General features: G+C 39.1%; 1 protein-coding gene across 1 annotated transcript in view; it reads right to left on the bottom strand.

Moving 5' to 3' along the window:
- The window catches only part of LOC126189748 (uncharacterized), a 72,690-nt gene that overhangs the window by 45,751 nt on the left and 12,188 nt on the right, over window positions 1–14,751 (bottom strand). The gene's annotated exons all lie outside the window — the stretch shown is intronic.

Raw genomic sequence — 14,751 nt, 5'->3', positions numbered from 1 at the left:
TGCCTCAATACACGGAAGCGCCAAAGAAACTACCATAGATTTGCGTATTCAAATACAGAGATACGTAAACAGGCAGAATACGGCACTGCTATCGGTGACGTCTATATAAGACAACAACACACTGCTGCTACAATGGCAGGTTATCAAGATCTGAGTGAGCTTGAATGTGGTGCTATAATCGGCGCACGAGCGATGTGGCACAGTACCTCTGAGACAGAGATGAAGTGGGGATTTTCCCGTGTCACCATTTCACGAGTGTACTGTCTATATCAGGAACCCGGTAAAACATAAAATCTTCGACATTCCTGCGGCCGGAAAAAGATTCTGCAAGAACGGGACCAACGACGACTGAAAGGAACGCAAATTGTAGCAGATTTCAAAGCTGGGCCATCAACAACTGTCAGCGTGCGAACCATTCAACGAAACATCATCGATATGGACTTTCGGAGCCAAAGGCCCACTCACGTACCATTTATGACTGCACGGCACAAAGCTTTACGTCTCGCCTGGACCTGTCAACACCGACATTGAACGCTTGATGCCTGGAATCATGTTGCCTGGTCGGAGGAGTCGCGAATCAAATTGTATTGAGCATATGGACGTGTACGGATATGGAGATAATCTCATGTATCCATGGACCCTGGATCTCAACAGTGGACTGCCGAAACTGGTGGACACTCTATAATGATGTGGTGCGTGTGCAGTTGGAGTGATCTGGGACCCCTGATAAGTCTAGATAGGACTCTGATAGGTGACACGTACGTAAGCATCCTGTGTGATCACCTGCATCCATTCATGTCCATTGTGCATTCCGACAGACTTGGACAATTCCAGCAGGATCATGCGACACCCCATACGTCCAGAATTGCTACAGAGTGGCTCCAGGAACCCTTTTCAGAGTTTATTCACTTCCTCTGGCCACCAAACTCCCTCGACATGAACAATATTGAGCATATCTGGGATGCCTTTCTACGTGCTAGTCAGAAGAGACCTCTTCGTACTCTTACGGATTTACGGACAGCCCTACAGGATTCATGATGCCAGTTCCCTCCAGCTCTTCTTAGACATTATTCGAGTCCATGCGACGTCGTGCTGCAGCGCTTCCGCGTGCTCGCAGGGGCCCTAAACAATATTAGGCAGGTGTACCAGTTCCTTTGGCTCTTCAATGTATAATTAATTCCATGACCAAGAGATGGATGGTTCAAATGGCTCTTAGCACTATGGGACTTAACATCTGAGGTCATCAGTCCCCTAGAACTTAAAACTACATAAACCTAACTAACCTAAGGACATCACACACATACATGCCCGAGGCAGGATTCGAACGTGCGACCGTAGCGGTCGCGCGGTTCCAGACTGAAGCGCCTAGAACCGCTCGGCCACACCGGCCGGCCCAAGAGATGGAGCAAGAGAGTACGGAGCCCGGTGTCGACAAAAGAGTGAAACCAAGCACGTTACAAAATATTAGGTCTTATATTTTATAGTTCAGCTAAGTACGCGAGAACCATAATCCCTAGTAGATCTTACCAAACAAATAGATCTACGACTTTTTAACGAACAACATCTGTCGAAATCATATAGTAAATCTCTGTCCTCAGATAAAGTGAAACATCGTCTGGAGGAATCTACACAGCGTTATCACCTCATGTTTTGTTGAAACCATATGGTACAAGACCGTCAACGAAAAACGAGCAACAAACGAAAAATTAATACTACCTCCATCTTAGTACAACTTTTACAGTGGAAATACGCGGTTAAGTCGAAGCATTAATTGACAGGTTGACATGAGGATCCGTATCTGATCAGGTCTTCATCGGAAGGGGATTGACGTGGACACAGAGGGAATGATATGGCCGCGAAAGCTGCAGTACCCACGATGCAAATAAAACGCAAACATGTTGAAGACCAGACACGTGGCACTTCACATACTTCACGACTGACCAGACGTTTTCAACGATTACTGTCCATACGTAGAATTCCAACATCAAACAATAAGATTCCATAATAAGAATCAAATATTGTTTGGCAACATGCTGGACATAACGGTCACACTTTTGTAACTGTGGACCAAAAGCCCGCAACAATGGTCGATTGAAGCTGAAATGCTCCCAAAAGCCGAGCTTTCATTCAAATAAAGGAACAAAACCGAGATGCAGTCAAGGTAAATTTTCTGTGTTCTACTTCTAAATGCTAATGTTCGAAATTTATATTTCTGTGTATATTAATTGCTACTATGTGTTACATTTGTATCGCTAATGCTGACTGTGTTAATAGGGATCTCATCAATGTTTATTGTATTTTTGGTGCATAACATCATGGACTGTGTGGCAGGTTCGAGTCCTCCCTCGGGCATGGGCGTGTATGCTTGTCCTTAGATTAATTTAGGTTAAGTAGTGTGTAAGCTTAGGGAATGACGACCTTAGCAGTTAAGTCTCATAAGATTTCACACACATTTGAACATTTTTTGTTGCACAACAGTCAGTTCCGTGCCATGAATGTGTTCACTGTATAAAAACAGGTGTATTTGTATTTACCTTCTTTTAAATAAATGTTCTACTGATGGTAGTAGTCTGCGGTTGTAAACTAGAAAAAGAAGAGCATCATTCGCAAAAGTAGTGATCGGTTATGAACGAAAAAGGTTATGAACGAAAAACAAGATTGTCTTCGAACTGTGCGCTTTGTGAAACTGGACATTGCTGACATGCAGACTATGGTAACTGGAAATAGAGAATGGAAATGTGCCTGAAAACGAAGAAATACTATGCAGCGGCTTCAGGAGCGAAAACAAACACGAAAACGGTGGGTATCTGGATAAAGAAAACGTGACTGCAATGAACGACGCATACAGATCAGTCTCGAACAAGCAACCAGAATTCGTAAGCAATGAGGATAATGAAAAATTCTAGGAGCTATACTCAAAAGAACGGTTCTATGAATTGTGTGTAAAAATAGTCTGGACAAACTAAAGTTAAAGGACTATAGTGGCATGGCAATATTCCTCAGTATCTTAGAAAAAAAACTGTGAATAAATTAAAATTAGCATGTGCGAATGTGGCGGAACAGGAGAAGCTAAACTCCATGTTCAGAACTTTGCCGTAATCCTTGCGTTATATTGGTGGTGAAATTGATGATTTGAAAGAAGAAAACTATCAGAAAATGGAATATGTTAAAACTGAACTTCAGTTGGTGGATTTAAAAGAAAATGGTGGAAGGGAAGGTGTGATATCCAAGTCATTTTACGCTGAAAGGGAAACAAGCATGAGTTATCGCGAGCAGCTGTGTTACGGATGTCGCAAACCAGGAGATTTCAAAAGAGGCTGTTGCCAGTGAAGAACTAGCAGAGGTACATGGACACGTGGCGGACATCATTTATGAGGCGGTAGCAACTGTTGGCAACATTGACAAAGCGATCTTCGCAGTTGGTACAACAACTGGTTATGTGGTCAGAGAAAACTTTACGGTTCAAGAGGTAACCGTCACCCAGGACACTAAGAATGTGAAAAGAACGTCACTGGCATGAGTAGGTTTGTAATGGAGGAACAACCTACAGTGGAATGTAGGTCTAATAATGTTGAGTCAAGTGACAACTTACAGACTGATCGATTATTGGCTTGCAGTTGTACAGATCATGTTGTAAATAAAGGGAACTATATGTCTCAATGCATAAACTTAAAGGAGCCTTTGAATGTAAGAATTGCGAATGGTAAAGTTCTGCAGGCTACAAAGTTGGATGGATATTGCAGTTCATGATGACATGATTCCAGTCGAAATGAAGAATACTTTTTATGTCAGATGCCTGTACAGAAATTTGATTGACTGAGTAAAAGTAACAGAAAAACAAAGAAATGGTGGCTATAGGCGAGTTCTCGAAGATTCTATGATAAACACAATAAGTTACTTGCGTTTGCTTTGAAAGAACATAGGCTGTGTAATACAATAACTTAAATTTACAAGAAAGTGATTAAAGAAAATAGTGACAGCTGTAAAAATAATATGTTGGTAAAGGAAAAATGCCTTCATCTACTTGGAGAGGTAAATTTTAATGATTTTAAAACGTTGTGTAAACATCAGGTAGCTCACGAACTGCCAAAAAATTTAGAGGCTGAATTTATGAGATGTAAAGTTTGTACTGAAAACAAAATGCAGAATTTACCTTTCGAAAACAATGTAAGCAAAGCAACAGAAACATTAAAGATTGCCGGCCGAAGTGGCCGCGCGGTTCTGGCGCTGCAGTCTGGAACCGCGAGACCGCTACGGTCGCAGGTTCGAATCCTGCCTCGGGCATGGATGTGTGTGCTGTCCTTAGGTTAGTTAGGTTTAACTAGTTCTAAGTTCTAGGGGACTAATGACCTCAGCAGTTGAGTCCCATAGTGCTCAGAGCCATTAAAGATTATTCAAACTAATTTGAATGGACCCCATCAATTCATGATTCGCATGGGTAAAGCAATTAACTTTCATCAACGATTATAGTACAGCAGTTCGAGTACACACTGTCAAATTTGAAAATCAAGTTTATAGTTGTCTTGGAGAAAATGCTACTGCAACTGAAAATTCATCTCCTGAAACTACTAAGAAACAGAGATGTGACAATGGGAAAGAATATTTAAATTCAGATGTGTATCAATTTATAAGACAGAAAAGAATCATTTTAGATGAATGTCGTCCTTGCATACATAAATGAAATAATACAGCTGAAAGATAGTCAGATGAATTATAAGTGTGTCAAGACGCCTGTTAGCTGAAGCAAGAGAAGGTAGGCGACTTTATCCTAATGAAATTTGTCCAGCTGCACACCTTAAAGAGGACTTCAGCTAATATATTAAAAGGAAAACTCCTTATGAGATGTTGTTTGGGAAGGAACCTAATTTTAAACATTTAATGTTTATGGAAGTTGTATTTTTGTACTTGCGCCAGGACAGCCTAGAATCTCAAAGTAGAATCGTTAAGGCAGACTTGGGAAATTTAACACGGTATAGTGAAGTTGCATACAGAGTACTGAATAACGACAAACTTATCATTACCAAACATTTTTATATTATGGAAGATGATGTCAGACAGAATATAATAATACCAACCCCCAAGAATGCAGGTTTGACAGGCTTGAAAATTACCGAACTATCAGTTTAATAAGTCACGCCTGCAGAATACTAAAACAAATTCTTTACAGCCAACCTTGGGGAAGATGTTGGAACACATATTGCAATACCGACCCTACGAATTATCTTAGAAGACAGATTAAGGAAAGGCGAACCTACGCTTCTAGTATTAGTAGATGTAGAGAAAACTTTAGAGAATGTTGACTGTAATATTGTCTTTCAAATTCTGAAGGTGGCAGCGATAAAATACAGGGAGCGAAAGACTGTTTACAGTTTTTACAAAAACCAGATGGCAGTTATAACAATCAAGGGATACAGTGGTTGGAAAGGGAGTGAGACAGGCTTGCAACCTATCACTGATGATATTCAAACTGTATATTGAGCAAGCAGTGAAGGAAACGAAAGAAAAATTGGGAGTACGAATTAAAATCCACGGAAAAGACATAAAAACTTTAAGGTTTGCCGATGACATCGTATTTCTGTGGGAGACAACAAAGGACCTGTAAGAGGAGTGGAACGGAATGGACAGTGTCGTGAAAGGAGGAGATACGATGAACTTCAGAAAATGCAAAAAGAGGATAATGGAATGTAGTCATATTAAATCTGGTGATGCTGAGGGAATTAGATTGGGAAATGAGACACTTAAAGTAATAAATGTGTTTTGCTTCTAGGGAAGCCAAATAACTGCTGATTGTCGAAGTAGAGAGGATATAAATTGTAGACAGGCAATGGCAAGGACAGCGTTTCTGAAGAAGGGAAGTTTGTTAATATCGAGTATACATTTAAGTGTTAGGAAGTCTTCTCTGAAAGTATTTGTATGGAGTATAGCCATTTATGAAAGTGAAACATGGACGATAAATAGTTTAGACAAGAAGAGAATGGAAGCTTTCAAAATGTAGTGTTACCGTAGAATGCTGAAGATTAAATGGGTAGATTACATAACTAATGAAGAGGTACTGAACAGAATTGAGGAGAAGTGGAATTTGTGGCACAACTTCACTAGAAGAAGGGATAGGTTGATAGGACATATTCTGAGGCATCAAGGGATCACCAGTTTAGTATTCAAGGGCAATGTGGAGAATAAAAACTGTAGAGGTGGACCAAGAGATGAATACACTAAGTATATTCAGAAGGACGTAGGTTGCAGTAGCTACTTGGAGATGATCAAGACGGAGTAGCCTGGAGAGCTGTATTAAGCCAGTTTCTGGACTGAAGACCACAACAACAACAACAACAACAACAGTGATGTCTGATGTACTGATGTTAAGGAATCGATTCTGAGCGCAACATCATAGACAGTGAATCAGTAAATTAGCAACTGAAAGAAAGTGGTATCGAAGAGTGTTATAGCAATCATAATCATAAACAGGAACAAGAGTTGAGAAGGTCAATGGGAAAATACAGAAGGTCTGGCAGCTTTAATGATTATGTCATGAGAATCTACAGCTATGAAATCGTTTGTAGTGCTGACAATCCATGATGAGTATTAATGAGAAATTTGGAAGCGAGGAATAATAGGGAATCGGAAGTTTGAACAAATATAAAACTTATAAACTAGTAACTAAATCACTGAACGTAAGTGTTCTTCATGTGAACATGTGAAATGGAAAATCAGGTGATACTTTTAAAGCAAGATTAGGTATAAGGCGCTTTCAACAAAAAGAAATAGTAGATAACACTTATTCTTCAGTAGCTATGACACATACATTGGAAGTTATGTTTTTATTCTGTTCTAATAAAGGGTTTAATTGTGGAAGAAATGGATGTACGACTGAATTTCTTAATGGTAAAGTCTTCTCAGAAGTTTATGTGAAGCAGCTCCCTGGACACAAGGACAGAAAAGACAGACTTTGTATGTTTTTTAATGTGTTGTTTGCCTTGATGGGAAGTCCATAGCATGGTATGATTATTTAAGTGAGTCTTTGATAGATCATGGGTTTAAAAGAAGTAAATGTGATGAATGCCTCTATGCACTGATGACAGAAAATTATGTGATTTATTTAATTATGTTTATTGGTAATATGTTAATTTGTTTTAAAATAAAGGGAAATTACAAGAAATAAATATCTGTTATCCAAATTATTTCAGATAACAGAAATGAGCAAGTTAAATAATTGTCTTGGGATAAGTATTAATTATAATTATGCAGAGGGTATATTACTCTGAGTCAGGGAAACAATACAGTATCTCTAGCTAATAATACCAGATTAAACATTCAAAGTTACACAGTACTGAAATGGAAGAAAATTACATACTGAAAGTAGCTCAATATTTAAGTCATGATATGGAGTAGGTGATCTCCTGTACATCAGATCAAGAAGTCAGCCAGATATAAGCTAAAGTGTGAACTATTTGAATAGACTTCAAAACTATTACAATACTGCTCTGAGTATGCTTTGTGAGTTCTGAAATATTTATATGGAACAAAAGGTATGATGTTAACATTTGAAAGAGCTGAAAATATTGATTTCCGATATAGTTTTGTAGATGTAGTTTGGGCAGGGGATCTATAGATTATAAGTCCACTTTAGGTTATGTAATTGGATTATTTGGAAATTTAACGTTTTGGAACTCTAAGAAAGAAGAAAATTGCACGAAATATTTTACTTTTGCTGAGCTATTTATTATTTACTTATTCGTATGGCTCACATGCAGTTTAAAAATACAAATATGTAACTTAAGTCATAGTAAATATAACAGGAACATGAAAATACAAAACTACATATAAAACTAACTAAATGTCAATATCCAAGTTCCTAATCCGTATAAAAGCCATATCATCAGCTTCCATGAGGTCGCTCCAACTCCCTTTTTGGGAACGAAAGGTGCATTCATCTCTAATATACTTGATTGTCTGATTTGGAGCCCCACAATCAAAAACTGGATACTCTGTAACGCCCCATTTGTAAAGACAGTGGTCGCGTGGGGTAGCCGTGCGGTCTGAGGCTTCCTGTCACAGTTCGCCCGGCTTCCCCTGTCGGGGTTCGAGTCCTCCCTCGGGCATGGGTGTGTGCGTTGTCCTTAGCGAAAGTTATTTTAAGTAGTATGTAGGCCTAGGGACCGATGATCAGAGCAGTTTGGTCCCATAGTACCATATCACACATTTTTTGAAGAGAGTCTGCACATCGTCCATGCCCAGCATGCGCTCTGATCAGTTTGACCTGTAGTTTCCTATCGAGTTATGTGCCAGCAGTATCACAGCTACACTTTTGGAACCACTCACGCTGTTCAGGAATTTCAATACGTTGACAGCTCTGGTCCCACAGGTCTCCCACTTTACTATTACTGGCGTCTAGCTGTTCTGCTTGCTGTAATGGTGTGTTTCTTGAACGTTGTCTATTTCATTGTAGACTTGGTATGTCTCCCTGTATGGGTAATTCCAGATTCTACAGTAGCTTGCGGTATTTCCTAAACAAGCCCCCCCCCCCTTCTGCAAATTGTGGGTGGATAGATGATGCTCAGCAGAGAAAATCAATAAATTGGTATTGGTCGGATTACCCCAGTTATTAACCACATAGTGTAATTCAACTTGACGTCGATCAAGTTCGTGTGGCAGTTATTGAGCTACACCGACTCACAGTACTCGGCTGCCGAGAAGACCAGACTACACTTTTGCTACGTATGTAGCATCGTCAGAAGCTCTCACTGCGATTGAATAAATTAGAGACATTTTGAATATTTTTTATGCTAAGTCTGACAAGCGTATTAAAGTATATGAACACAACTCACTGACAATCAGTATTGCTGGATATGGGAAGCTTACTAAAAATTCATAGTATATTGAGGCACACTACTGTTTTGTAAGTGAGTGCTATATGAAAAGAATTATAGACATATGTAAAGTCGAGTCAGAAAGCAATGTAACACACATTTTTAGCAAATCTTTGAGTAAGGATAAACTTGTAAAATACTCAGAAATGTTGAATGTAATTTGATTCAACATAAACGTAAGGAGGCAAGATGCAATGAGGTACATTTTCATGGATGCTATTGAGCGTGTGAATAAGGATCTCAATAATGAATATAATATTTTACTGTGCAAGAGTTTGTCGGTTCTGTGTCATGTATTTGTTCACTGCGTAAAGGCAAATGTATTTGTATTTACTTTTTACTAAATAAATACTCTTCATACCAATTTTAAAGTTAGTAATATCTAATTGTATTATGTAAAAAGAAAATTGGTTAAGCGCCTGAATAAGTCATCCGGATTTGTTCAACCTCGCTCCTACATTGCTGCTGCTGCCTGGATTCATCAGGCTTCTGAATGGTTGTGAGAGGTCGCGGATCCCATAGGGCGGCTTTCTTCGTCATCTAGATGCGTCATGCAGAAATGTTGAAAACTGATTTATGGCTGATTTTCACTTTTTCTATAATCCCATTAACTGTTCCCATCACTATGTCAATCTCTTTGTACAGACATATGATGACAACGGAGCCATATTTATCAGACAGTGCATCTTTTTCCTGTAACTATGAGTAGCTTCAGACTGAATGGCCACATGCGTTTCCCTTCTATTATTGGTTGCAGACAAAGCTCTTACGGCCAGATTCTATGTTAAATTGGATTCTGAGCTTGATCTGAATTCCCGCCGACGTATCGAATACAGTTATGTAGTATAACGCAGATGAAACAGGACATTTGGACATTTGTTTTGCACAACTTGTAAGATTTAACTGTCCTCTTATGTGTAAGTTTGCATAACTGACAATGCAAGAACGTAGCATGCGTTTTAAAGTCTCTTTCACACAGACCAAAAAATGTAAAATTCATTAAGCAAGGAAACTGTTTAAGCTCCAAGCTAGAGAGTTGCCGTTTAGAAATCGTACAATGTAATTCATCTTGAGTCATTATACGAATAACATTCCACTAACAAATTACGATGTACATCGATACCAAAGTCACACTATGAGGATCGTATTAATTTTAACGAACTTATTGTTGTAATGGTAGTCACATAATCTACTCTTTACCTCACCATATCAAAAATTTATTTTATGCCGCAGTTGGAGGAGGGAAATTGAGTGTGGCGTGGAGTCTGTCGTTGTATCGACGAATGGCATACGCTTAAGGAATTGCCGTGGAGGTTCACGTCTATTATCCAGCTTAAAGTTACTTTGTTGGAAGGCATAGGATGAAAATAATTGTATGGGCATCACGGCAAGATGTAGATGTTCCACTATTTTCGGCAATTCATTTCAGCGTTGTTAAAACGTTACCTTTCCTCTTATAAGTCTCCTGAAGTTGGTGAAATGTTGGATGAAATTTTAATAACCTATGGTGTTTGACAAAAGTTTAGTCCCTCACTCACATTAATTAATCAATGTATGGGTGACACGTTTTGAAGTGGAAAGATGAAATACAGTTCGAAATAGAAATAATATATTGCACACTATTAAACTGTATTTGATGCTAATGACCAGATAACTGTACAAAAAGAAGATCGTTTTGAAAGAGCAGTACATAGATTGAGACAGAACGCAATATATTACAATTTCAGTATATCTACAAATAAGACTAAGATACCTGCTTTCTGTGGAAATATCCAGCCACATGGAAAATAACAGTAAATGTGAAAATCTTAGAACAAGTATCCCACTTCTGTAGTCTGGGAAGGGATATTAGTTTTTAACTTCTGACAGCAGGCAGAGAGCAGCCTCTCGCTCACCGCGCCGCTGGTAGAGTGAAGGCGACGACTCCATAGCCGCGATCGCCTTTTTCCCTCCAGAAAAGATCCCCCGATAGAGGGCTGAATGGGTCTGAGGCTGTCGTGGAGAACTGGAACATAAAATATTTTCCCCTCCCACCCGGTACCGAACCCGGAAACTTTACAATTGGAATCTAGTAGCACTTGGAGTCTAGCTTCCACTATTGAGCGCAGGAATTCTAGACTGGAATTGAGCACTCTACCCACTAGACTATTAGCTCCGCTTATCTGCGTAAATAGAAACGGACTGTTGTGTTGTGTGTTTTTTATTATTTGTATCATACTTTCCATGACTCATTTCATTTTGGCTTTTAACAATTCAACGTGTTGTTATTCGTTTCACTAACTGTTAACATTTTGACATAGTCTCCGAAAGGCGCCCGTGCGATAGATTTTAGGGAGGGGGGTGTAAGACCTGGAGTATTGATTACTTTTAATACAATGGAAGACCAATAGTGACTTATAAATAGCCTAATTAGTTCAAGTTCCGAACCTGTTACAAAGCTGCGTAATACCGACTTTTAAATCATTATTTTTGAAAGAAAAACACCTGACTACACAATACTTATTTCTTTCCATTAGCTACCTCCTCTCCCCCCCCCCTTCCCCCATGCGTATATGGATATGGGCAACCTTATATTCTATCATCAGGCTCACCGACACTGAAGACTGGTGGAATGAACATATATATATATTAAAACTTTCGTATGGAATTACGTCTTCCACCACTGTGACGGATCAACTGTCTGACTAGTGTATCGGGCACATCTAATTCAATGGCTCACTAGTGTGTACGTACCTGATACGTTTGTTCACATCTCTTCTTTGATACATCATCATCTTCGATTTTGCTTTTAATAAGGTAACAAGCATACAGGCTGTACCATTAGGAATGGTCATTGATCAAGGGTCTGTCACGAACGCTCATTCGAAGCAATTTTGTCCAGTAAATACGAGCTCTAAAATGCGCACCTGCAGATCTATGAGCACTGATTCAATAGAAAAGACGCGTTTCAGAGTAGCAAAGATATAGAATTGGTCGTAGCTGTTACAGAATGCATTTTAGAAATCTTGTTTGCTAGAATTCTTTGCCTCCAATGATCGGCCCTTTCACATCCCTGAAAATTTACCACTCATTCCGGGACTTTCTACACACACTGTCTCACACAACCGTCGTCTTAGATGCAGTGCTTGTTTTGTTATCTATTACGTTTGGATGCATCATTTCTGCTGTAACACGTTGCTTTCGAAATTGGTGCCACTACCGTGCACTAATTAGTTCTACATGGAACAAATACTGCGAAAAATATTAGTGTAGCCTAAGTCCTTCTACTGCTGTAAAACTATTAAAATAGAACATAAATATCTAATATTTCATAAGGAAATCTGCTCTAAAAACTAAATATTCCATTCCAGGATGGTAATTTGTATCTGTTAAGTGCTATAGGGCGCTACCATCATTGGTAACTGTCAACGCAGGGACCCCTATTTCCTATTAGGTAGTATTTTAATCACCGCACATACCTTTTTATTTGCTTTTAGAAACAAACGTAAAGTTCCATGTTGTGCCAAACAGCTTAATTCACTTTGTAATAAAGAACAAACGGAAGTGAAAGAGGTCTTCATCTACCCTGATATCGCTTTCAGTATTAAACAAGTTTACACGTTTTAGAAACTTCTTTGGAAATCTCTTGCAAATGGTAATTCTGAAATTGCTCCGATGTGGTCTCTAACCTTACCTTACCACGTGATATGGTCCTTTAGTGCAGTTGATTAAACTCAAGGAAAGCCGTGCAACTACTAAAACGATAAGCTAGTAGCCATAAGAACCTCCGCCGACCGATTAACAGGACGTTCCCTAGTACCCTTGTATTCATCAGTTTGTGAAGTCCATAAGCAATGTTAACTTCTCATTAACTCCTCTCTTATAGAAAGCGAATAGCAAAAGAAAAAACTAAGAGCACTCCATGGTTTTTTCGAAACTTTTCTCTATCACATAAATCTTATCTTTTAATACTATTCTAAAGATTACGTACGTACCAATTTCTTCCACTGTATTGGTTAATTACAGATCTACAGATGTGTAGCGGTCAGAGACTAGACATTTACCCAACGTATTGAGAAATATAAAAAAAATTTTCAAGACAATTCTCATTTATTATCCCTCCTCAGTGTCACATTTTTCGTTACACTACGTGTTTCGATCACTCAGGATCATCCTCAGATCCAAGTCGTTCCTTCATGATCCTGTATCGTCTGCTCAGAACCATACATCACAGTGCTGTTGTATGTGGTTCTGAGTGGACAAGGCGGGCTGTTGGGGCTACTACTTAGATCTAATGACGATCCTGAGAGATCTAAACATGGGATATAATGAAAAATGTGCGACTGAGACGGAACAGTAAATGAGAATGGTCTTAAATATTAATAAGGCTGCTGATTCTCGCAAGACGAATATCTTGGATATACGGAAAAGAATGTTGTAATACAAAAATGAGCTTAAAATATGTATGTTCACATATTTGTTAAAATATTGGCTCAATTATGAGTGGAAGTACAAAGATGCAAAACATTCTTCCAGAATAAAAGACACAAAGGCTAAAATAATCAACGAAGTTGTGGCGATTTTTGTGTACCCCTCACGTGTGACACCATGTCCTACTTTTGATGGTTGTGGAGACTGGTTTTACAATTCCATCTTAAAATTTGTTAATAATACATGGTCTGCAAATGATCGAAAACTACTGCTGCCATTTCTTTTCTCTAGGATAATGTATCATATTCCCTTTGAAACAGACGTAACGTAAACTGTAAGGATGATAGTGTGTACAAACATGCACCAGTCACTCTGCTGCATCAGACAATGTATTGAATATATGCATTGACATGTGAGAAGAACAGTGGCGTAGAAAGTTTTCTGAAGTAATCAGCACTGAGCAAAATAAATAACAGTGCATACCTCCGAATTGATAACACGCAACAGAACGCGAAGAGATCGTTCAAACGTACTATATGAGGATACGAACATTAGCTTACCAGAATGAGATGGTCTTATAACGTCATCTACAACGTTTGCAAATGAAACCTAGAAACAGGCATTGTAATTTTCTACACGTTGCAAAACTACATGGGATCTCATATATAATTTTATATTAATCACCAAACAGGAAGATTCGTAATATCGTTTTTGAATGAAAACTATTAAAGAGAAGGAGAAGATAGTTAATCGGAAGAAACCTTATCTTTGTCCACGGACGGAAGCAGGCCTGACAGACTCTCTCCCTTGTGCCGTCCCCGGATTCCAGTCGACAAGAAATCGCCTGCTGGCCTTACGACGGAATTTTAACTGTCGCTCTCGGGTCACGTGGACTGCGACTGTTTTACGAAACGGCCTTATTTGTTTGACGTCGCATCTCTCGAAGCTGTAATGTATACCCTGCGGTTCAAAGAGCTGTCATTCTTTCACCAAATGGAAAGCTTCATAGGCGCGTCAATCATAAATACTGGTTCCCGTGGCGTAGACAGACCTCTGCAGGAGCCAACGACAGCTCTTACTGTCTGTGGAAAACCTATTGAATAATACACTGACAAAACGCGGAACGCACGTTACGTGGACTCAAACAGTTTTAATCGCAGACCACTATACGTTTCTTATGGACATCGGTTGTTCGGCGGGTACTTATTCTATATGGATTGTATATTAAACAGTCGCGCCCAGAAGTATAGTCTCATTAATACAGATAAATTCGTTCAAAGTGGGATGACATAATCAGATAACAACTGCGCCACGCAGCACGGGGGTCTTTCCCGATGACCTAGTCGCCAGTAATGTAAGGACTCTAAGAGCTATTAAATTTAATTTTTCTGTGTCGATATACTTATTCGAATATTTGCACTGCATCCTAGAAAAGTGAAACTGATTCCGTTACCATGAGGGAACATGAATGTTT

Source organism: Schistocerca cancellata, chromosome 1, assembly GCF_023864275.1.
Source record: "Schistocerca cancellata isolate TAMUIC-IGC-003103 chromosome 1, iqSchCanc2.1, whole genome shotgun sequence".
Taxonomy (NCBI): Eukaryota; Metazoa; Arthropoda; class Insecta; order Orthoptera; family Acrididae; genus Schistocerca; species Schistocerca cancellata.
Note: the sequence above shows the minus strand (reverse complement) of the source record. Positions and strands in the feature narration are given on the sequence as shown.